Raw genomic sequence first — 24,409 nt, 5'->3', positions numbered from 1 at the left:
GGTATTGAGTATGATAAATTCTTTATCTGATATGTCATTTGCAAATATCTTACTCCACTGCATAGGCTGTTTTTTACATTTGTTGATTGCTTTCTTTGTTGTGCAGAAGCTTTTTGTCTTGATGAAGTCCCAGTGGTTCATTTTCACTTTTGTTTTCATTGCCTCCCAAGGTATGTCTACTAATAATTTGCTACTACCTAGGTCAAAGAGGTTGCTTCCTGTGATATCCTTAAGGATTTTGATGGTTTACTTTGTCACATTTAGGACTTTCAACCATTTTAAATTTATTTTTGTGTATGGTCCAATTTCATTGTTCTGCATGCTGCAGTCCAGTCTTTCCAACATTTATTCAAGACTATTTTTCCATTGGATATCTTTTCCTGCTTTGTCAAAGATTATTGATCATACAGGTGTGGGCTCATTTCTGGGTTTTCTCTTCTGTTCCATTGATCTGTGTGTCTGTTTTTGTGTCTGTGCCATATTATCTTGATGACTACAGCTTTGTAATATAGCTGCAAGTTTAGAATTTTTCTTTTTTAAGAATGATCCTCAGGATTTTTCTGTGGCTCCACACAAATTTTAGGATTTTTTTATTCTTGTTCTGTGAAAAATGCTGGTGGTATTTTGAGAGGGACTGCATTAAATGTGTAGATTTCTTTGGGTAATATAGACATTTTAACAATATTTATTTTTCCAATCCATAAGCATGAGATGTTTTTCCATTTCTTTGTGTTATCTTCAATTTCTTTCATATGTTTTATATGGTTTACAGAGTTTTACCTCTTTGTCTAGGTTTATTCCTAGGTATCTTTTGGTTTTTGGTGTAATTGTAAAAGGGATTGATTCCTTGAGTTTTATTTCTGCTGCTTCATTATTGCTGTATAGAAATGCAACTGAATTCTGTACACTGATTTTATATCCTGAGACTTAGCTGAAGTCTTGTATCAGTTCTCACAATTTTTTTGATGGAGTCTTTCAGGTTTTCTACATAGAATATTATGTCCTCTGTGAATAGTGAAAGTTTTACTTTTGCCTTACTAATTTGAATGTTTTTTATTTCTTTTTGTTGTCTTTTTTGCTGAGGCCAGTACTCCCAGTACTACGTTAAATAGGACATCTCTCTCTTCTACATGACCTTAGAACCAAAGCTCTCAGATTTCCCCAGTGAGGATATTAGCTGTGTTTTTTTCATATAAGGCCTTTATGATGCTAAGGTATGTTACCTCTATCCCTACTTTGTTGATGATTTTAATCAAGAATGGATGCTATATTTTATCAAATGTTTTTTATGCATCTTTTGAGATGACCATAAGGTTCTTATTCTTTTATTAATGTGGTGTATAACACTGCTTGATTTTCAGATATTGAACCACTTCTGAAGCACAGGAATAAATCTCACTTGACCATGGTGAATAATTCTTTTAATGTACTGTTGTATTAGATCTGCTCATATCTCAATGGGAATTTTAAAATCTGTGTTCATCAGGGATATTGGTCTGTAATTCTCCTTTTTAGTGGGGGTTCTTGTGGGTTTGGGAATCAAGGTAATGCTAGCTTGTAGAATGAGTTTGGAAGTTTTCCTTCCAGTTCAATTTTTTGGAACAGATTGAGAAGAAAATGTATTAACTCATCTTTAAATGTCTGGTAGAATTCCCCTGGGAAACCATCTGCTCCTGGACTTTTGTTTGTTGGGAAATATTTGATAACTGATTCAATTTTTTGCTGGTTATGGGTCTGTTCAAATTTTTTGTTCCTTCCTGTTTCAGCTTTGGTAGTTTGCATGTTTCTAACAATTTATCTATTTCTTCCAGATTGCCTACAGTTTATGGGCATATGATTATTCATAACATTCTCTTATAATTGTTTGTATTTCTATGGTGTTAGTTATGATCTCTCCTAAAGTAATGATTATATTTATTTTGTTCCCTTCTCTTTGCTTTTTGGTAAGTGGCTAGGAGTTTATCAATTTTGTTAATTCTTTCTAAGACCAAGATCTTAGTTTTGTTGATCTGTTCTACAGCTTTTTTGCTTGTTTCTATGTCATTTATTTCTGCTCTAATCTTTATTATTTTCCTTCTTCTATTGCCTTTATGTTTTATTTGCTCTTCCTCTTCTAGTTCCCTCTGTTGTAAGGTTAGGTTGTATATCTGAGACTTTTTTGTTTGTTTAAGATTTATTTATTTGTCAGAGAGAGAGCAGAAGCACAGAGAGCTGCAGGCAGAACAGGCAGAGGGTGAGTTAGCACCCTGCTAAGCATGAAGCTCAATGTGGGACTTGATCCCAGGACCCTAGGATCATGACCTGAGCCAAAGGCAGACGCTCAACCAACTGGCCACCAGGTAGTCCTGTATTGCTATATATGTCCCTTTGAATTCCAAAGAATTTGGACTATCATGTTTTGTCATTTGCTTCTATGTATTTTTTATTACTTCCTTAATTTCCTGGTTAACCTATTCATTCTTTAGTAGGATATTCTTTAACCTCCATGTATTTGTGTCTTTCCAACTTTATTTTTTGGTGTGTGTGTGGGGGAGAGGATTGATTTCAAGTTTCATAGCATTGTGGTCTGAAAATATGCATGGTATGACCTCAATCTTATTGTACTTATACATCCTTTTGTACTTGACCCAGTACGTGATCTACTCTGGAGAATGTAGCATGTGACCTAGAAAAGCTGCTTTAGGATAACATGTTCTGGATATATCCATTAAGTACCTCTGCTTCATTGTTGGTATTCTGCTTAAATGATCTGTCCATTGCTGTAAGTGGGGTGTTACAGTCCCCTAGTATTACCGTAATAAGTCATTGAGTTTCTTTATGTTTATTATTAATTGATTTATATATTTGGCTACTCCTAAATTGGCAGCATTAATATTTACAATTGCTAGAACTTCTTATTGGATATACCCCTTAATTATGATATAGTGTCCTTCTTCATCTCTTATTACATTCCTTGGTTTAAAATATAGTTTATCTAATGTAAGTATTGCTTCTTTGGCTTTCTTTTGATGTCCTTTGGCATGATAGATGGTTCTACATCCTCTCACTTTTAATCTGGACGTTTATTTAGGTCTAAAGTGAGTCTCTTGTAAGCAATATATAGATGAGGTAAGCAATATATAGATGAGTCTTATCCTTTTATCCATTCAGATACCTTTTTGATTGGAGTATTTAGTTCATTTACATTTAGGATGATTAGTGATAGACACGTACTTAGTCCAATTGTATTATCTGTAACATTGGTGTTTCTGGAGATTTTCTCTGTTCCTTTCTTTGTTGCTTTTGATCTTTCTTTCACATTTGAAAGGCCCCCTTTAATATTTCTTGCAGGGCTGGTTTATTGGTCTGGGAACTACTTTAGTTTTTATTTGTCTGGAAAACTCTTTATCTCTCCTTCTTTTTCTGTATGTTCATTTTCTCCCAAGTTTGTATTTAAATTTAAGTTGGTTAACACACAGTGTAGTATTAGTTTCGGGAGTAGAATCCAGTGATTCATCATTATGTGTAAGACTTAGCATTCATTTTAAGCATTTTCCTTAATGCCCATTACCCAATTAACCCATTTCCCCACACACATTCCCACCACCAATCCTCACTTAATTCTCTATAGCTAATAGTCTATCTCTCTTTCTATTCTGAATGTCAGCCTTGCTGGATAAATTATTCTTGGCTCCATATTTTTCTTATTCAGCTCATTGAATGTATCATGCCACTTTTCTCTGGTTTGCCAAGTTTCTGTGGAGAGATATGCTGCAAAACTCATTTGTCTACCCTTGTATGTTAAAGACAATTTCCCCTTGCTACTTTCAGGATTCTTTCCTTTTCTGTGTATTTTGCCAATTTTACTGTGATTTGTCTTGATGGCTGGCCTTTGTTGAATTTGATGGGAATTCTCTATGTCTCCTGGATCTGGATGTCTGTTTCTGTCTCCAGATTAGGGAAGTTTTTAGCTATAATTTGTTCAAATAAACCTTCTGCCCCTCTTTTTCCCTCTTCTGGGACTCCTGTGATATGAATGTTATTACTCTTTATGGACTTATCAAGTTCCTTAAGTCTACGTTCATGATGCAATATTTTTCTTTCTTCCTTTCAGCTTCATTTTTTCCATAATTTTATCTTCTATATAACTGACTAATTTCTCTGCTTCTCCCATCCTTGCCAATATATTCAGTTGGTTTTGCATCTCAGTTATAACATTTTTTATTTTGACCTGACTAGTTTTTAGTTCCTTTATCTCTGCAGTAAGACTTCCTAGAGTCTTCTATGTTTTTTCTATCCCAGCTACAATCCTTATTATTGTTTTTATAAATTATCATTCATGTATATTACTTACTTCTGTTTTGATTAGACACTGGCTGTGATTGCTTCTTGTTCTTTATTTTGGGATAAATTTCTCCATGTAGCATTTTTGCCTAGACCTCCTTCTTCTGTATGTTAAGGGAACTTGTTATGTTTCTTGCTCTTGAAAGTAATGGCTATATTAAGAAGAGGTCATATTCTGTCTAGGGCCTTGTGCTTCAGGAAGTTGCCTTCAGTGGGGTGTGTTTGGACCTGGTCCACTGTGTGGTAAGTTTTAATTAGGTATGTTTTGGTCTGCTTGTTAGAAAAGGCTAATTCTACTTTGCCTATAGCTGAAGAATTGCAGCACTTCATGACCAGTAGAATTGGTGTGTGTGTGTGTGTGTGTGTGTGTGTGTGTGTGTGTATGTGTGTCTAGAGGGTTGTGCTGTGCAGGTCTTCTGGGGGATGGACCTACTGTTCTGATTCTCAGGCAGACTTGACCTAGTAAGGATTGGCCTGCAGGGGCATATTGGTGGCTTAGATGGTTAAGCAACCAACTCTTGATTTTTGGCTCCAGTCATGATTTCATGGTCATGAGGTCAAGTCCTGCTTTGGCTCTGTGCTGGACCTGCTTAAGATTCTCTCTCTCCTTCTCCTTCTGCCCTTCACCCCATCCCCTCTCACTCTAAAACATAAAATAAAATTAAAATTAAAATTAAAAAAAAAAAGACGCATCCACAGGGCACAGTGAGATGGGCATTGGTTTAAGTAGCTCCAATCTCCACTGGGGGTGCTATGCTGTTCACTGAGATATGTCTGTACTGATAGGTTTTGGGGGAAAGGGTGTCATCCCACTCTCATGTCCCCAGAGAGGGGAGTTCACACCTGCAGCTATTTAGGGAGCCCTCACAGAAGAGCAAATTCTTTCCCCTCCGGTGTCCTGGTTTCCATCAGAACCCTGCCCTCACCCTGTGTGTGTCTGAGCTAGCTGTCTGTGTGGCAGCACAGTGCTTCTGTGTTTTATCTCAGTCACATGGCGGGGTTTCAAAACTCCAAATTCTAGGGACCCAGCACAACTCATACCCACACTGGTCCTCTGAAATAGGGTCTTGCTGTGGTGTGGGTGGTGCCATTTGTCCCAGAAAAGTAGTCACATGACCACACAGGGGCTCAGAGTTTATGGTAAAGCACAGCAAAAAGATGGTTTCCAGGTTAGCTGCCTTCAGGAGATGCCTCTGCTGGTATGCTAATTAAATATTTGCTTAATCACGCCTGCCATCTTTTTTGTCCTGAGAGAGGGCTGTATTTCCCAAATGCACTGCCTATTTTACTGTGTCTTAGGGGATCCATAGATGCTGTCTCCTCTTGGGTTTCTGCCCTCCTTCCCCATAGGAGCACTCCTAAGCCTGTCAGGCATGACCCTGGTGATAGCATAGACTTCTAAAGCTTCAGACTTTCAGCTCCACTGATTATAAAATCTTGTGACAGTCAGCTCTTCTCCTTTTCTCAGTAAATGGTTTTCAGGAAGAGTTTTTCTTGTGCAACTCCCTGTATACTGTGCTCACTCTTTCTTCCTCTCTTTCTCTCTCTCTCTCCCCTCTCTCTGTGATCAGGGCTCCATCACCTCTGCAGCACCTGCAATTCTTTTCTCCCCCAAATCAACTCTCCACAGCACCTACCTTCCACAATGTGGCCATTTTTCCTCCTCTATGTATGCAGTTCATTCTCAGTCCTCAGATGAATTTATTGGGTATTCAGAATGATTGATATCTATCTAGCTGCGTTTGAAGAATGAAGCAAGAATATAATCCCCCTACTACTTCACCATCTTAAGAATTCAGCAGCTTTTGGGACACCTGCGTAGCTTAGGAATTAAGTGTCTGCCTTTGGCTCAAGTCATGATCCCAGGGCCCTGGCATCAAGCCTTGTACCAGGCTCACAGCTCAGTGGGAAGCCTGCTTCTCATTCTCCCACTCTCCCTGCTTGCATTCCCTCTCTCACATCTCTCTGTCAAATAAATAAATGAAATATTTTTAAAAATCAATACCATGGTTTTCTAATACTGCAGTTATTGCCGGTACCACACAAATGAAAACACAAATCTCCTTCTTGTACATATTTTCTCTACAATGGATATCTGTGATGGACCTCAGTTTCACAGAAACAATTGCATAACTTATTTTGTTCAGATTTTTCAATGACCTCAATTACAGTCACCACTGATACATACAAGTTCCTAAAATAGGATATTGTGTACCTCAGAAAACAAAAGAAACTGAGCACTCTGAAATTCATTACTCTGGGAAATAGTCCCTATTCAGTCATGGAGACCAGCCCCAACATTAATGATTCATGTTTTCTAGCTGACAATCATAGAGTACCTTATGATAACTGAAGTATCACATAATCCCTAAAAGAAAGATCAATATTTTAGGGACAAATGCTAACTAAAAATTATTGAGCATTCCTACTGGCCCTTGAGGATGGTGTCATATCTCAAGGGTAAGGAAAAACATTTTTGTGTGAAACCTGATCTTTATCTTCATTGACCTTTGGGGATAAAGTAAATACGTAGAAAGATGAGAAATAAATATGTTCATTAGTCTGCCAGAGGCACAAGGTAGGAGGGTTCAATAATGTGCCTCTTATTGAATAACCTAATATACTGCTATCTTAGGATCTTTCCAATGATATTCCAAAAATACATTAATTGTGTTAATTTCTAGCCTCCATCAGAGCAAATTTTGTCCAAATTTTTCTGCCATACAAATTAAATGAGCAACTAAAGTATCTGAGTATGCTTAAAGTTCCAAGAAAATGTTGGTCTGGTGAAAATTTCAATCACAACAATGCACATATATCTCCGGTAACTCAACCTCAGAATTATTTTATCCTCAAAGATGATGCAGTGATTTGGAGAGGAGGAAATCACAAAAAGATATTATAGGGAAATAAAGGCCAGTTGTTTAAAAATTACTTACAGCACTTAATCTGCTTGAGCTCAGGAACATGGCAATTTTCAGAGGACACATAGGGTTATGCTACACCTAATTCCACAGTGTGGTCACAGCAATGCATGCAGGGCTCACACAGGCATAATACATATGACACATGACTAGAGGGGTTCAGAGTATACAGAAAACTCAGACACTGAACCCTCTTAATTAAAATACTTCTCATTCTATTTTTAGTGTGGTGTTCACAAAGATACACTGCTAAGTACTAATGGCATTTGGGTAAGCACACTTTTTGGTACGAACACTGCTACACTGGTGAAAAAAACCTTGCCATCATTTCTGTGCCTAACAGGAATTATTAGGCAATAATGGAAAGACTGAGAAACTGCAAAAATTTGGGAAAAAAATAAACAAAAATCTTGAAGAATCTAGATTATTAAAGCCTCACAGTGTTTAAATTGACTCTATACAACATTAATTAATTCTTGATTACTTAAACAAATAATAAAAAATAACCTAGGAAAAAGTTCATAAAAATTTGGGTATTACCTTAAGAGTGCATCATTGTTTCTTTTCAGATAAGGGAGTTGGTAAAAGTGACAAAATCAAGTATTCTTTGGTGAAGTGGCAAGAATTCCATGCAACTGCCATCTTACTTCCAACCTACAAACCACAGGGACAATCAGAGGAGCTAAGGAAGAAAAACTTTCAAATTCAAAGTTTATTGACAAGAGCTTATAAGCAATTAATTATATACTTTCAATGACCACCTATATGACAAGAATAAAAAGTACCCTGCTCCATGGAATAGAATGGTATAGAAAGTAATTTGTTTTAAGACCTAGTCAAAGTTTCTCCAAGGACCTTCCTTTAAACAGAAGGAAAAAAACTGAAAGAATATCAATATTAACCAATAAAATTCCAAGATTTGGAAATAACTGGCAATAATTTCACAGTTACAAATATTTATTTTTTATTTCTTTAATTTTGTTCAGTTAGCCAACAGATAGTACAATATTAGTTTTTGATGTAGGGTTCAATGATTCATTAGTTGTGTATAACACCCAGTGCTCATCATAACATGTCCCTCCTTAATACCCATCACCTGGCTAGCCTACCCCCCACTCCCTCTCTTCTAAAAAAATATTTAATACAATATATACTTGAATCCATCACTCAAATGTCTAGAAAATTTCTCTTTGAGTGACAAGAAAAAAATTCTGTATGAATTATTGCAACTGAGTTAACAACCAAATTAAAACACTGAGATATTCCCATAAATACAAACCATTGTTCAGCTTCTATTATATTTTCCTTATCTAAAAAATAATTGGCAACTAATTATTTATAATATCTTTTTAATTATCTATTTGACCTCAATGGACTATGCCTCACTCACAAGACTGCAGCATCTTAGGAAATCATATGAATGGCTTAAGGGTAGACAAAAATGTGACTCATCAGTCTCAATACTCATGTGCAGGTTCCCCAGTGTCTGGTTATTATGAGTGTATGCATGCTGCCAGCCAAGCACTCAAAGAATTACCATGTCATTTCTAAATCAGATATTTATAGATATCTGTATAATCTTTTTCTCCTAATGTATGCAGCAAGTTTAGGTTTAAAATTCCACAGACCTAGCTGTTACTATTACCTCATTAACTGAACATTATCCATAATTTTTTGCCTCATATGGTCATTTGGCAGACCTCAGCTCACAGAATTGTTTCTGTCACTTATTTTTTTTTCAGATTTTAATGAAATCCACATATTAATTCATCATTGATCCAGTCACATTTATAAAAAGGATACTGATCCTACGATATGTGACAAACACTAAGCACTCCAGATTCTCTCTCCCTGCGACACACTCGTCCCTACTACTTAATCATGGAGACTAGTCATCATAGTCAATGACAGCCTAACAACTGATTAGTACAGTCAGAATTTTACTATCATATGAATGTTCGAGTATCCCAAGAGGAATGCCAGTATTTTCAGGACAAAATGTTTACTGATGTAATTCTCTTTTTTAAAAGATTTTATTTATTTATTTGACAGAGAGAGAGAGTGAGAGAAAGAGAAGCAGCATGGTGAGGGGCAGAGGGAAAGGAAGAAGCAGATTCCCCACTGAGCAAGGATCCTGATGTGAGACATGATCGAACCTGGGACTCCAGGATCATGACCTGAGCCAAACACAGAAGCATAACTGAGCCATCCAAGGACACCCCCCCAATGGAATTCTCTCAAGAAGAAGGAATAAATTATATGAGACCCGTATAGTGGTTTATGTCAACCTGTTAAAATAGAGTAAAATATGGAAAGATGTGATGTCCATTTGTCAAACATGCGTAATACAGAAGAGATTATAATATACCTTCATATCAAATGAACTCATATTACTTTACTAGGATGTTTCTGCTATTATTCAAATAGAGAAGTCATAAAAATCCTGGAAAAAAAAGAGACAAAATATTTCACATTTCACCAGATAAATAATAATTCACATTGCCTGGATTAACAGATACTTCACAAAACCAATTATCTACTTGACTACAGAAAAATATTTTTAAAATAAGCCATAAAAGTATACTTATTTAAAATTGGTTGTTACCCTTGGAATCCATTGTTTTGGTCCATCTCAGAAAAGGAACTGATAAAAATGACAAAATTTGTTATGGTGATGAGTATTTTATGCAATTAAAAAATCACATTCCACAAAAACACAGGAAATTTAAAAATTTGTGAAACAAGGTCTTCCCAGTTGAATGTTTACTGATAATAGATAATTAAGTAATCAAAGATGTTCCCTTGACCATCTACATAACTAGAAAAATTATTCTTTCCTCAGGAAAAAAGTAGTATAGAAAATCAAATTTTCTAAAACTTTGGTCTCAAAGCTGACACAAAGCCCACCTCCCAAGCATTACTAACTAAAATTATAACTTATCTTTATACACATAAACCCACTGATGGAATATGAATGTTAGGCAATGATGTCACCATAAAATTCCAAGATTTGGAAATTTAATCTTTTTTTTCCCAATTTATTTATTTTCAGAAAAACAGTATTCATTATTTTTTCACCACACCCAGTGCTCCATGCAAGCTGTGCCCTCTATAATACCCACCACCTGGTACCCCAACCTCCCACCCCCCCCGCCACATGAAACCCCTCAGACTGTTTTTCAGAGTCCATAGTCTCTCATGGTTCACCTCCCCTTCCATTTTACCCAAATTCCCTACTCCTCTCTAATGCCCCTTGTCCTCCATGCTATTGGTTATGCTCCACAAATGAGTGAAACCATATGATAATTGACTCTCTCTGCTTGACTGATTTCACTCAGCATAATCTCTTCCAGTCCCGTCCATGTTGCTACAAAAGTTGGATATTCGTCCTTTCTGATGGAGGCGAAATACTCCATAGTGTATAGGGACGACATTTTCCTTATCCATTCATCCGTTGAAGGGGATCTTGGTTCTTTCCATAGTTTGGCGACTGTGGCCATTGCTGCTATAAACATTGGGGTACAGATGGCCCTTCTTTTCAGGACATCTGTATCTTTGGGGTAAATACCCAGGAGTGCAATTGCAGGGTCGTAGGGAAGCTCTATTTCTAATTTCTTGAGGAATCTCCACACTGTCCTCCAAAGAGGCTGCACCAACTTGCATTCCCACCAACAGTGTAAGAGGGTTCCCCTTTCTCCACATCCTCTCCAACACATGTTGTTTCCTGTTTTGTTAATTTTGGCCATTCTAACTGGTGTAAGGTGGTATCTCAATGTGGTTTTAATTTGAATCTCCCTGAGGGCTAATGATGATGAGCATTTTTTCATGTGTCTGATAGCCATTTGTATTTCTTTTTTTTTTTTTTTAAAGAATTTATTTATTTATTTGACAGAGAGAGATCACAAGTAGGCAGAGAGGCAGGCAGAGAGAGAGGAAGGGAAGCAGGCTCCCCGCTGAGCAGAGAGCCAGATGTGGGACTTGATCCCAGGACCCTGGGATCATGACCTGAGCCGAAGGCAGTGGCTTAACCCACTGAGCCACCCAGGCGCTCCCATTTGTATTCCTTGATTGGAGAAGTGTCTGTTCATATCTTCTGCCCATTTTTTGATGTGTTTGTCTGTTTCGTGTGGGTTGAGTTTGAGGAGTTCATTATAGATCCTGGATATCAACCTTTTGTCTGTACTGTCATTTGCAAATATCTTCTCCCATTCCGTGGGTTGCCTCTTTGTTTTTTTGACTGTTTCCTTTGCTGTGCAGAAGATTTTGATTTTGATGAAGTCCCAGAAGTTTATTTTCGCTTTTGTTTCCTTTGCCTTTGGAGACGTATCTTGAAAGAAGTTGCTGTGGCTGATATCAAAGAGATTACTGCCTATGTTCTCCTCTAAGATTCTGATGGATTCCTGTCGCACGTTGAGGTCTTTTATCCATTTTGAGTTGATGTTTGTGTACGGTGTAAGAGAATGGTCGAGTTTCATTCTTCTACATATAGCTGTCCAGTTTTCCCAGCACAATTTATTGAAGAGACTGTCTTTTTTCCACTGTATATTTTTTCCTGTTTTGTCAAAGATTAATTGACCATAGAGTTGAGGGGGGTCCATATCTGGGCTCTCTACTCTGTTCCACTGGTCTATGTGTCTGTTTTTATGCCAGTACCATGCTGTCTTGGTGATCACAGCTTTGTAATAAAGCTTGAAATCAGGTAAGGTGATGCCGCCAGCTTTATTTTTGTTTTTCAACATTTTCTTAGCGATTCGGGGTCTCTTCTGTTTCCATACATATTACGATTATTTGCTCCAGCTCTTTGAAGAATGCCGGTGGAATTTTGATCGGAATGGCATTAAAAGTATAGATTGCTCTAGGCAGTATAGACATTTTAACAATGTTTATTCTTCCGATCCAAGAGCATGGAATGGTCTTCCATCTTTTTGTGTCTTCTTCAATTTCTTTCATGAGTGTTCTATAGTTCCTCAAGTATAGATCCTTTACTTTTTAGTTAGGTTTATTCCCAGGTATCTTATGGTTCTTGGTGCTATAGTAAATGGAATCGATTCTCTAATTTCCCTTTCTGTATTTTCATTGTTTGTGTATAAGAAAGCCACTGATTTCTGCACATTGACTTTGTATCCTGCCACGTTGCTGAATTGCTGTATGAGTTCTAGTAGTTTGGGGGTGGAGTCTTTTGGGTTTTCCATATAAAGAATCATGTCATCTGCGAAGAGAGAGAGTTTGACTAATTCATTACCAATTTGGATACCTTTTATTTCTCTCTGTTGTCTGATTGCTGTTGCTAGGATTTCTAATACTATGTTGAACAAGAGTGGTGAAAGTGGGCATCCTTGTCTTGTTCCTGATCTCAATGGGAAGGCTGCAAGCTTTTTCCCATTGAGGATGATATTTGCTGTGGGTCCTTCATAGATAGATTTGATGAGGTTCAGGAATGTTCCCTCTATCCCTATACTTTGAAGCGTTTTAATCAGGAACGGATGTTGGATTTTGTCAAATGCTTTTTCTGCATCAATTGAGAGGACCATGTGGTTCTTCTCTCTTCTCATATTAATTTGTTCTATCACATTGATTGATTTACGAATGTTGAACCATCCTTGTAGCCCAGGGATGAATCCCACCTGATCATGGTGGATAATCTTTTTAATGTGTTGTTGGATCCTGTTGGCTAGGATCATGTTGAGAATCTTAGCATCCATATTCATCAGTGATATTGGTCTGAAATTCTCCTCTTTGGTATAGTCCTTGCCTGGTTTGGGGATCAGGGTAATGCTGGCTTCATAGAAAGAGTCTGGAAGTTTTCCTTCTGCTTCAATTTTTTGAAACAGCTTCAGGAGAATAGGTGTTATTTCTTCTTGGAAGGTTTGGTAGAATTCTCCAGGGAATCCGTCAGGTCCTGGGCTCTGGTTTTTTGGGAGATTTTTGATCACTGCTTCAATCTCGTTATTAGATATCGGTCTATTCAGGTTGTCGATTTCTTCCTGGTTCAATGTTGGTAGTTTATATTTTTCCAGGAATGCATCCATTTCATCTAGGTTGCTAAGCTTATTGGCATATAACTGTTGATAATAACTTCTGATGATTGTTTCTACTTCCTTGGTGTTCGTTGTGATCTCTCCCTTTTCATTCATAATTTTATGAATTTGGGATTTCTCTCTTTTCTTTCGGATTAGTGTAGCCAGTGGCTTATCGATCTTATTGATTCTTTCAAAAAACCAGCTTCTAGTTTCATTGATACATTCTACTGTATCTCTGGTTTCTCCCTCATTGATCTCAGCTCTAATCTTGATGATTTCCCTTCCTATGTGTGGAGGTGGTTTGATTTGTTGTTGATCTTCCAGTTCTTTAAGGTGTAGAGACAGCTGGTGTGTTCTGGATTTTTCAATTTTTTTGAGCAAGGCTTGGATGGCTATATATTTTCCCCTTAGGAACGCCCTTGCTCTATCCCATAGGTTTTGGACCGAAGTGTATTCATTCTCATTGGTTTCCATGAATTGTTTCAGTTCTTCTTTGATCTCCTGCTTAATCCAAGCATTCGTAAGCAAGGTGGTCTTTAGCTTCCAGGTGTTTGAGTTCCTTCTGAACTTTTCCTTGTGATTGAGCTCCAGTTTCAAAGCATTGTGATCTGAGAATATGCAGGGAATAATCTGTCTTTTGGTATCAGCTGAGTCCTGATTTGTGACCCAGTATGTGGTCTATTCTGGAGAAGGTTCCGTGTGCACTTGAGAAGAATGACTATTCTGCTGTTTTAGGGTGGAATGTTCTGTATATATCTATGAGGTCCATCTGGTCCAATGTGTCATTCAATGCTCTTGTTTCTTTATTGATTTTCTGCTTCGATGATCTGTCTAATTCTGAAAGAGGTGTGTTAAGATCTCCTACGATTAGTGTATTCATATCAATATGACTCTTTATCTTGATTAACAGTTTTCTTAAGTAATTGGCTGCTCCCATATTGGGAGCATAGATATTTACAACTGTTAGATCATCTTGGTGGATGGTCCCTTTAAGGATTATGTAGTGTCCTTCTGTATCTCTGACTACAGTCTTTAGTTTGAAGTCTAATTTATCTGATATGAGAATCGCTACCCCAGCCTTCTTTTGATTCCCATTGGCATGAAAGATGCTTTTCCACCCCGTCACTTTCAGTCTGCATGTATCTTTAGGTTCAAAATGGGTCTCTTGTAGACAGCATATGGATGGGTCCTGTCGTTTTATCCAATCTGCAACCCTGTGCCGTTTTATGGGTGCATTTAGGCCATTCACATTGAGAGTGATTATTCATAGATACGTTTTTATTGACATTGAGTTATCTTTGAAGTCTTTCTGTAGACTGTCTCTATATTTCTGTTCAATGCTATTCTTGGGATTTTTCCTCTCTTATAGAATCCCCCTTAATATTTCCTGCAGTGTCGGCTTGGTGGTTGCATAGTCTTTTAAGCCTTGCCGGTCTTGGAAACTCTTTATCTCTCCATCCATTTTGAATGTCAGTCTTGCTGGATAAAGTATTCTTGGCTGCATGTTCTTCTCATTTAGTGCCCTGAATATATCTTGCCAGCCTCTTCTGGCTTGCCAGGTCACTGTGGACAGGTCTGACGTTATTCTGATGGGCTTCCCTCTGTAAGTAAGGAGCCTCTATGCCCTGGCAGCTTTCAAGAGATTATAACTACAATTATAATTTCTCAATTTGACTATCAGGTGTCGTGATGTTTTTTTGGAGTGTATAATCTTGGGTGGAGACCGTTCAGCCTCTAGTACATGAACGCTGGATTCATTCGCGAGATTCGAAAAATTTTCATGAAGGACTTGTTCCACGATATCTTCTAGACTTCTTTCTTTCTCCTCCCCTTCAGGAATTCCAATAATTCTGACATTGGAATGCTTCATGGCATCTTTTATTTCCCTAATTCTGCTTTCGTGGGATCTAAGCTGTTTGTTCCAGGCTTCCTCCTCATCCTTTCTCTCTATCTGTTTGTCTTCCAGATCACTCATTCTATCTTCTGTCTCAGTTACCCTAGCTTTGAGAGAGTTTAGATTGGATTGGAACTCATTGAGAGCATTGTGAACCTCCTCCCTGGTAGCTTTAAGCTCCGCCCTAACATTGTGAACATCCTGTCTGGTCGCTTTCAGTTCGGCCCTAATCAATTCTGTTTGGTCATCCACGGCTTTCTCCAACCTAGCTATTACCTGGATAATTGTTAGCCTGAATTCTCTTTCCGACATATTGTCTATGTTGATAGCCGTTAGCTCTATTGCAGAAGGTCCTTCCTCTGTATTTTTCTTCTTTTGGGCATTCCTCCTCTTAGTCATTTTGGTGGGAGAAGACTGAACAGATGTAGCTGGATGTATCAACTCTGGTGCAGTCAAGGTGCACCCTGGAACACTTCCTGATCTCCGTCTCAGAGAGAAGCCTCAGTCTGGGTGCAGAAGCTGAATAAATTCCCCCTTGGACGCTGGCAGTGCAGGTTCCAAGTTAAAGACCCTGGGGGCGCAGGATCTTTTGCTCGTCCCCAAAGCCAAGGCAGTGGCGGCTGTCTGGGAGCTCCCGACCGCCGGAGAGGTTCCAAGCAGCGATTGCACACTGAGATTTTGCCGCCGGCCCGGGCTGGGAGTGCCTTGCTTGCGCGCACCTCTTTTCAGAGGCGGCTGTGGGTCGGGAGCATGTCTGGGGCACTGAGATTGGGGCGCTGGTCCGTAAGCTGCAGGCTGGGCTTTTGCGCGCCTCTGTCCGGGGAAGAGTTTCGCGCGCACGCGCGCGGCTTAGACTTTGAAACAATGGCGCGGGTCAAGAAGCGCCCCCGGGCCTTAGAAACCCAGGAGAGCTGGAGGGACGTGCGCGTGCATCTCAAGCTTTGTGGTAGCGTTAGCGCGCGTTCTGCAGACCGGCGCAGCTCCCATCCCCTCACAGGAGCTGGAACCCCCGAGCTCTGGGGCACGCTGGCAGCTTAGGGACTAGGAGCCGGTTTCTCTGCCGCACTCTCTCTGCCTCCGCGCCGGGGAGGCCGTCTGGGACTGGGGACTTAAGCCCCTGTCCCCAGCCGCCCCGATTCCCACAATTTGCCCCCTCGGTCCTTTGCTCTTTTGGAGTGCTTTCAACCAGTCTCCAAGTTAATGCTGGTCCCCAGACGCAGGGCACTCTCGCTCGTATCGGGGTATTACTTTTGCACCGGCGCCTCTGGTGGCTCCCTCCCCCTTTTGTTTATCTTCTGATATCAGTCCACTGTTCCCATTCCGCTTTACCTGCTCACTGGCGTCTTCTGCCCCTGTAGAGATCCAGCCGTGTATAATTCTGATCTCAGGCTGATTTCATGGGTGATCGGAGTTCTTTGGTAGGTAATCAGCTCACTTTGGGGTACCGGCTGAAAAGACGCCTCTTCCTACTACCCCGCCATCTTGTCCCCCCAGAAATTTAATCTTTTTATGTTAAAATGTTCAGTGAAATATCTAATTTAATCTGCCATCAAATATCTAGAAAATTTCTCCCTGAGTGAGTAGAAAAAAGAAAATAGAAGTTCTATTCTTGAAACTAGCCTAAAAAAAAATCAAAACATAGTAATATCATCCAATAAACATGATCTGCTTACTCTTCAACTTTCTCATATTATATTTAAGAGATAAATGGCAAGCAAAAACATGAATAATTTATTTCTATCTAATAAGACCTAAATATGTTGATTCTCACAAATTACTGTGACTGAGAAAATGGTGTAAATGGCTCAAGACTAGACACAGCCATTCCCAGTATTCACTACTCATGTTTTTGCATACACTGCTTACTGTGGGTGTATGAAGGCTATCAGGCCAGCACTCAGAGTTTCTATGTCATTCCACAGTGGTTATTTGTGTACCATTCATGTCCTCTAGCATTTGATATCATGCTAGCTTTCCAATGCCATAATCCTTTTTATTTGGTACCACTTGCTGACCAAATTGAATTCTCTTTCACATTTTTTTCCTAGTACCATGCTCCTCAGCTTATAGAAGTGATTTTTGTCACTCATTTTATTCAGATTTCAACAAGACCAATTTGTGAAGCCATCATTCTTCTAAGAACATTTGCAAAAGTGATTTTAATCCTGAGATATATGGCAGACACTGAATACTCAGGATTATGTTTCCCTAGGACACACTGAACCATACTATTCAGTTATGGAGACTTGTCACTACAGTCAAGGATCTAGCCTCATGACTGATGAGCTTTGTCAAAATTGTATCAGTAGAGGTTATAATTTCCTGAGAGGAATGACAGTCAGAAAAAAAATGCTTACCAGCATAAAAATTCCCACTGGCCCTTGAGGGATGCAGAATTCCTCCCAAACTTTCCTTCATTTCATGTCTCAAAAGAAACATAGGCAGTAACCTCTTCGATGTCAGACACAGAAACTTCTTTCAAGATAGGTCTCCAAAGGCAAAGGAAACAAAAGTGAAAATGAACTTTTGGGACTTCAACAATATCAAAAGCTTCTGCACAGCAAAGAAAACAGTCAACAAAACAAAGAGACAACCCACGGAATGGGAGAAGATATTTGCAAATGACAGTACAGACACAAGGTTGATATCCAGGATCTATAAAGAACTTCTCAAACTCAACACACACAAAACAGATAATCATATCAAAAAATGGGCAGAAGTATGAACAGACACTTCTCCAATGAAGACATACAAATGACTATCAGACTCATGAAAAAATATTCATCATTATTAGCCATCAGGGAGATTCAAATTAAAACCACATTGAGATACCACCTTTCACCAGTTAGAATAACAAAATTAGCAAGAAAGGAAACAACATGTGTTGGAGAGGATGTGGAGAAAGGGGAACCCTCTTACACTGTTGGTGGGAATGCAAGTTGGTGCAGCCTCTTTGGAGAACAGTGTGGAGATTCCTCAAGAAATTAAAAATAGAGCTTCCCTATGACCCTGCAATTGCACTCCTGGGTATTTACCCCAATGATACAGATGTAGTGAAAAGAAGGGCCATCTGTACCCCAGTGTTCATAGTAGCAATGGCCACGATCGCCAAACTGTGGAAAGAGCCAAGATGCCCTTCAACGGACGAATGGATAAGGAAGTAATGGTCCATATAGACTATGGAGTATTATGCCTCCATCAGAAAGGATGGATACCCAACTTTTGTAGCAACATGGACGGGACTGGAAAAGATCATGCTGAGTGAAATAAGTCAAGCAAAGAGTCAATTATCATATGGTTTCACTTATTTGTGGAGCATAACAAATAACATGGAGGACATGGGGAGATGGATAGGAGAAGGGAGTTGAGGGAAATTGGAAGGGGAGGTGAACCATGAGAGACTATGGACTCTGAAAAACAATCTGAGGGTTTTGAAGGGGAAGGTGGTAAAAGGTTGGGGTAGCCAGGTGGTGGGTATTATGGAGGGCACATATGACATGGAGCACTGGGTGTGGTGCAAAAACAATGAATTCTGTTATGCTGAAAAGAAATTTTTAAAAAGCTGTACATAAAAAAAAGAAAAGAAACAAAAGCTTTTATATGAAACCAAGTTCTATATACATGCTGAAGTTAGCATAGAATAAAATTATGGAAAGATGAGAAGTATACATGTCCATTGGTATCATTCACAACACAAGAGGTTTACTATGCATAACTATATTATAATACTATTTTTCAAGTAGGCCCTTCTGATGTGATTTAAAAGAGAAAGCATATAAATCCTGGGGGAAATATACACAGAAGCCTCAGATAACCCAGAAAAAATAGGCTTCACATTTTTAGATTAAGAGACTCTTAAAATTATGTGTAATCTTGTTTGCCCACAATAAACAAGAAATAACCTAAATTATAATAAATACTAAATTTAATTAAAAATTGTAAAGTTACTCTGGAGTACATTGTTCTGCTTATTCTCATAGAAGAGAACTAGTAACAATGACAAAATCAGCAGTTCATTGAAGCAGTGGTAGAAATTTTATCACCAATTTCAATTATCATTTATAATCTATAAAATATACTGGGAAATTAGGAAAGTTGACAAGCAAAACCACTATAATTGAAAGTTTACTAGCAACAAGTTATAAAAAAAATACACGATATTTATTCATCTGACTCTCTAAATAACCATAAAAAATACGTTCACTAATTGAAACAGGGTAGTGCTGAAGGTCACAAGACCTTGGTTCCAAAGTTTCCCCAAATGGCCTCCATCAGCACTGGGCATTAAACTAGTATCTCCCTTTCAACACTAAATATGAAACTCACTAACAAAATATGAATATTAGGCAATAAAATCTACCCAAAACACCAAGATTGAAAATACAAACATTTTATAATTAAAAATGTTTAGTTCAGCATCTACCTGAGTCCACAGCTCAAATGTCTAGAACATTTCTGATTGGGAGACAGGGGGGAAAAGAATTATCTAATTCTTGTGACCTTATCAGCAAGGAAATTAAAATGTTTTGACAAATGGAAACTACTCTTCAACTTCCGTATTTCTTTTACTTAAGAGATAAATAAGTAAAGACTCATATACTTTACCTTGATTATCTAGTTGATCTGTCAATTGCTCTTCATTCTAAAGATTTTGGCTTGTAAGAGAAATGTGTGAATGGATCAAAGGTAGGCATAATCATTTACTATTTGTCTGTCTCTTCACATGTTGGTTCTCCAGGGTTCAGTTACTATGAATGTATGGAGGTTGCCAGCCCAGCACTCAAAGAGTTGCCATGTCGTTCCTAAATTAGAAATTGAAAGATACTTGTATAATTTAGTACTGTTAATATATGCAATCAGGGTAGAATTCAATTACTATATTCCATATTAGTCATACCAGATGACCAAACTGAAACTCCCTCCATATTTTTTGCCTAGCATGCTCTCTTGTGCTGGACCTCAGTTCACAGAAGCAACTTTTTCACTAATTTTGTTTGGACTTCAATAAGAATCAAAGATCCAGACACATTTAAAAAAAAAATTTTGATCCTGACATATGTGGCAAACACTGAGCACTCCCAACTACTTCACCCTGGGACATACTAAACCATAGTTTTTATTCATGGAGACCAGGCATCACAGTTAATGATCTGAATTCATGGCTGACTAGCACAGCCAGAGTCTTACCGTAATAGAAGTGTTATAGCATCTTAAGAGAAATGTCAGTATCTTTAGGACAAAATGCTTACTGGCGGTAGAATTCCAGCTGGCTCTTGAGGATGAGATGGGATGATTATTCTCAATATTTTCTTCTTTTTCACATTTCAAGAGGGAGGGATCATTTTTTATTCTTAATAAACCAAGATTTGAGTTTCCATTGGCCTGTGAAAGTAGAATAAAAATAAGAAAATATGAGAAGTATATATGTCCATTTGTCAACCATGGAAAAGACTGAATGGTTCCTTATTTACCTGCATATAAAATATACTAACTTGCTACTTTACTAGGATTTTTTCTGATATTATTCTTGGAAATAAGTGAGACAGAAGCCCCAGATGACTACAAAAATTATTAAACCTAACCCTGGTTAGTTTCACAGAACTTTTGCAAAACCAATTATTAACTAGTTTAAAAAAAAGTGTGCACTTGCTGTGATGAGAAACAGGTGTTGTAGAAACTGCTGAATGACTATATTGTATATTTAAAACTGATATTACACTGTATGTTAACCAACCAGAATTTAAATAAAAATTTAAAAAAATAAATGAGTGATCCATGAAAAATAACATACAAATGGCTATTCAGACACATGAAATAATGTTCATCATCACTAGCCATCAGGGAGATTCAAATTAAAACCACATTGAGGTACCATCGTATACCAGTTAGAATGGCCAAAATTAGCAAGACAGGAAACAACATGTGTTGGAGAGGATGTGGAGAAAGGGGAACCCTCTTACACTGTTGGTGGGAATGCAAGTTGGTGCAGCCACTTTGGAGAACAGTGTGAAGATTCCTCAAGAAATTAAAAATAGAGCTTCCCTATGACCCTGCAATTGCACTACTGGGTATTTACCCCAAAGAAACAGATGTAGTGAAAAGAAGGGCATCTGTACCTTAATGTTCATAGCAGCAATGGCCACGATCGCCAAACTGTGGAAAGAGCCAAGATGCCCTTCAATGGACAAATGGATAAGGAAGATGTGGTCCATATACACTATGGAGTATGATGCTTCCATCAGAAAGGATGAATACCCAACTTTTGTAGCAACATGGATGGGACTGGAAGAGATTATGCTGTGTGAAATAAGTCAAGCAGAGAGAGTCAATTATCATATGGTTTCACTTATTTATGGAGCATAAGGGATAACACGGAGGACATGGGGAGATGGAGAGGAGAAGGGAGTTGAGGGAAATTGGAGGGAGATATGAACCATGAGAGACTACGGACTCTGAAAAACAATCTGAGGGTTTTGAAAGGGAGGGGGGTGGGAGGTTGGATGAGCCTGGTGGTGGTAGTATTATGGAGGGCACGTATTGCATGGAGCACTGGGTGTGGTGCATAAACAATGAAATCTGTTACACTGAAAAGAAATTAAGTTTTTCAAAAAAGCCAAAAAAAGATGTAATTTCTTTGGAAATCAGTGTTCTGGTCATTTCTAGAAAGGGGTATTTGTAAAAGTAACAACATCAACATTTCCAGTGGTGTAGAAAGAACAATTTCAGGCAATTTCAATGTCATTTCCAAACAATAATGCTTGGGGGAAGCATTGAAAAGAAAACCTTCCTAATTAAATATCTATAATTAACAGGTTCCAAGGAATTAAATATATAGATATGCATGAGACAACCTACCTGACAAGAAAATTATACTCACTCCTTGAAAGAGAGTAGCATAGAACGTCTGGTGTCAAAATTTCCCCAATTATCCCCCTTAGTGTCATCCATTATGACTATAATCCACCTTTAAATACTTATAAAATCAGCTGAAGAAATATCAGTCAGTGAAATATATCTTGAATACCAAGAATGAGAAATTTATTTATTTTATTATTTAAAAAATGTTTCATGTACTATCTACCTGAACCCTTTACTCTAATGTCTAGAAAATTGCCCCTTGGATGATAAGAAGAAGAAGAAGAAAAAAGCTATTCCACTTCCCATGACTCTATCACCAATCTAATTAAAATACATTCTAAAACATTCACAGGAATAAAATCAACTCAAAAATCATCATTCATTTGTTCTACTTGAGATAAAGGACAAATGAGACTCATAAGTTCTTTCAAATAGGTTCTCTAATAGATCTCAATATACTGCTCCTCATTCAGAAGAGTCTTCTAAGAAAATAGCATGAATGACTTAAGGGTATGTATAGCCATTTTCCACTGAGTTCATTATTCATGAGTTGGTTATCCATGGTCTGTTTACTATGAGTACATAGATGCTACCCATGCAGCAAATAAAATGTTGCCATTTTCCCCAACAATTAGATACTTGTAGACAACTATAGAATTACTTTCCCTTAATTTATACATTCTGGTTAGCTTTCAAATACCCTGTTGGTACTACTACCTCATCAACTGAATTCTCCAGAGTTTATGCCTTGCATGGTCCCTATCCTGGAGTTCAGCTTATAGAAGTGATTTCTATAGAAGTGAACTCATTTTGTTCAGATTTCTACAAGACCCATTTTTGAAGACTTTACTGATAGAAACACATTTATAAAATAGATATTTAGAATGAGAGCTGTGATAGATACTAGAGCAATCAGGATTCTACCAACCTGGGAAATGCTGACCCGGCCTCATGGCTGACTAGCATAGCCAGTCTAATTGGAGTGTTACGATTCACTAAGAGGGATGTCAGCACTTTCAGGACAAAATGCTTACTGATGTTAAAATTCCCAGTGGCCCTTAAGGATGGGAGGCAGAGTTATTCTCAATACTTTTATTCATGTCATACATCAAGGAGAAGTAATAAACCATCTATATGAAACCCAGTGTTTGGTCCACACTTGCCTGTGGTAAAATTATAAATGTGGAAATCTAAAAGGTATATATGACCATCTGCCAAAATGGCAAAAGACAAGACTTACTATGTACCTTTATGTAAAAATATACTAATTTATTATACATGTAGGCTGTTTCTGATTATTTGAAGTAGGGGAAAGAATAAAATATGGAAAATAAGGGAGACTGAAGCTTCACATAACCCAATGGATTATTGATGCTAATAATAGTTTGTATTAACTGTCCACTAACTCAATTAAATTTTTGATTACTTAAAAAATAATAAGAGACTATGGACTCTGAAAAACAATCTGAGGGGTTTGAAGTGGCGGTGGGGTGGGAGGTTGGGGTACCAAGTGGTGGGTATTATAGAGGGCACGGCTTGCATGGAGCACTGGGTGTGGTGAAAAAATAATTAATACTGTTTTTCTGAAAATGAATGAATTGGAAAAAAAATAATAATAATAAGAGAGATACATAAATTTACTATAAACTGTGTGTTGTATCAGGGGTCAATTGTTTCTTTCCTTTCCAGATAAGGGAGCATTTCAAAATAAGCACTTCATTGGTGCAGTGATGAAAGTCCATGGAATTCTAATACTACACTCAGTCTACAAATTATATAGGAAAATAGAGAAATTGCAAAACAAAATTTTCCTAGTGGAATATTTAGTATAAAAAGTTATAAGAATTCATAATGGATAGTCATTGGACCATCTGATGACAAGAATGACTATGCTCAAATTTTGATCAAAGTAGTACAGAAATGGGGGGGGACAAGATGGCGGGGTAGTAGGAAGAGGCGTCTTTTCAGCTGGTATCCCAAAGTGAGCTGATTACCTACCAAAGAACTCCGATCACCCATGAAATCAGCCTGAGATCAGAATTATACACGTCTGGATCTCTACAGGGGCAGAAGACGCCAGTGAGCAGGTAAAGCGGAATGGGAACAGCGGACTGATATCAGAAGATAAACAAAAGGGGGAGGGAGCCACCAGTGGTGACCGGTGGGAAAGTAATACCCCAATACGAGCGAGAGTGCCCTGCGTTTGGGGACCAGCATTAACTTGGAGACTGGTTGAAAGCACTCCAGAAGAGCAAAGGATGGCGGGGGGAAATTGTGGGAATCGGGGTGGCTAGGGACAGGGGCTTAAGTCCCCGGTCCCAGATGGCCTCCCCGGCGTGGAGGCTGAGAGAGTGCGGCTGAGAAACCAGCTCCTGGTCCCTAAGCCACCA

The 24,409-nt window shown here is 38.3% G+C and overlaps 1 long non-coding RNA gene and 1 pseudogene across 2 annotated transcripts in view; both read right to left on the bottom strand.

Annotated features, from left to right (window-relative positions):
- The window catches only part of LOC122892950, a 66,097-nt gene that overhangs the window by 23,654 nt on the left and 18,034 nt on the right, over positions 1–24,409 (bottom strand). For both annotated transcript variants that reach the window (XR_006381543.1, XR_006381544.1), the window contains 5 exons: positions 20,411–20,543; positions 19,767–19,963; positions 17,519–17,650; positions 9,616–9,690; positions 7,788–7,901 (listed from right to left, as the gene is read on the bottom strand). This is a non-coding gene — a long non-coding RNA (uncharacterized LOC122892950). The remainder of the gene's footprint in view (positions 1–7,787; positions 7,902–9,615; positions 9,691–17,518; positions 17,651–19,766; positions 19,964–20,410; positions 20,544–24,409) is intronic.
- On the bottom strand, positions 8,944–9,027 carry LOC122895170 (annotated as a pseudogene).

The sequence above is a fragment of the Neovison vison genome, chromosome 13 (genome assembly GCF_020171115.1).
Source record: "Neovison vison isolate M4711 chromosome 13, ASM_NN_V1, whole genome shotgun sequence".
Taxonomy (NCBI): domain Eukaryota; kingdom Metazoa; phylum Chordata; class Mammalia; order Carnivora; family Mustelidae; genus Neogale; species Neogale vison.
This window is presented reverse-complemented; position numbering and strand designations above follow the sequence as displayed.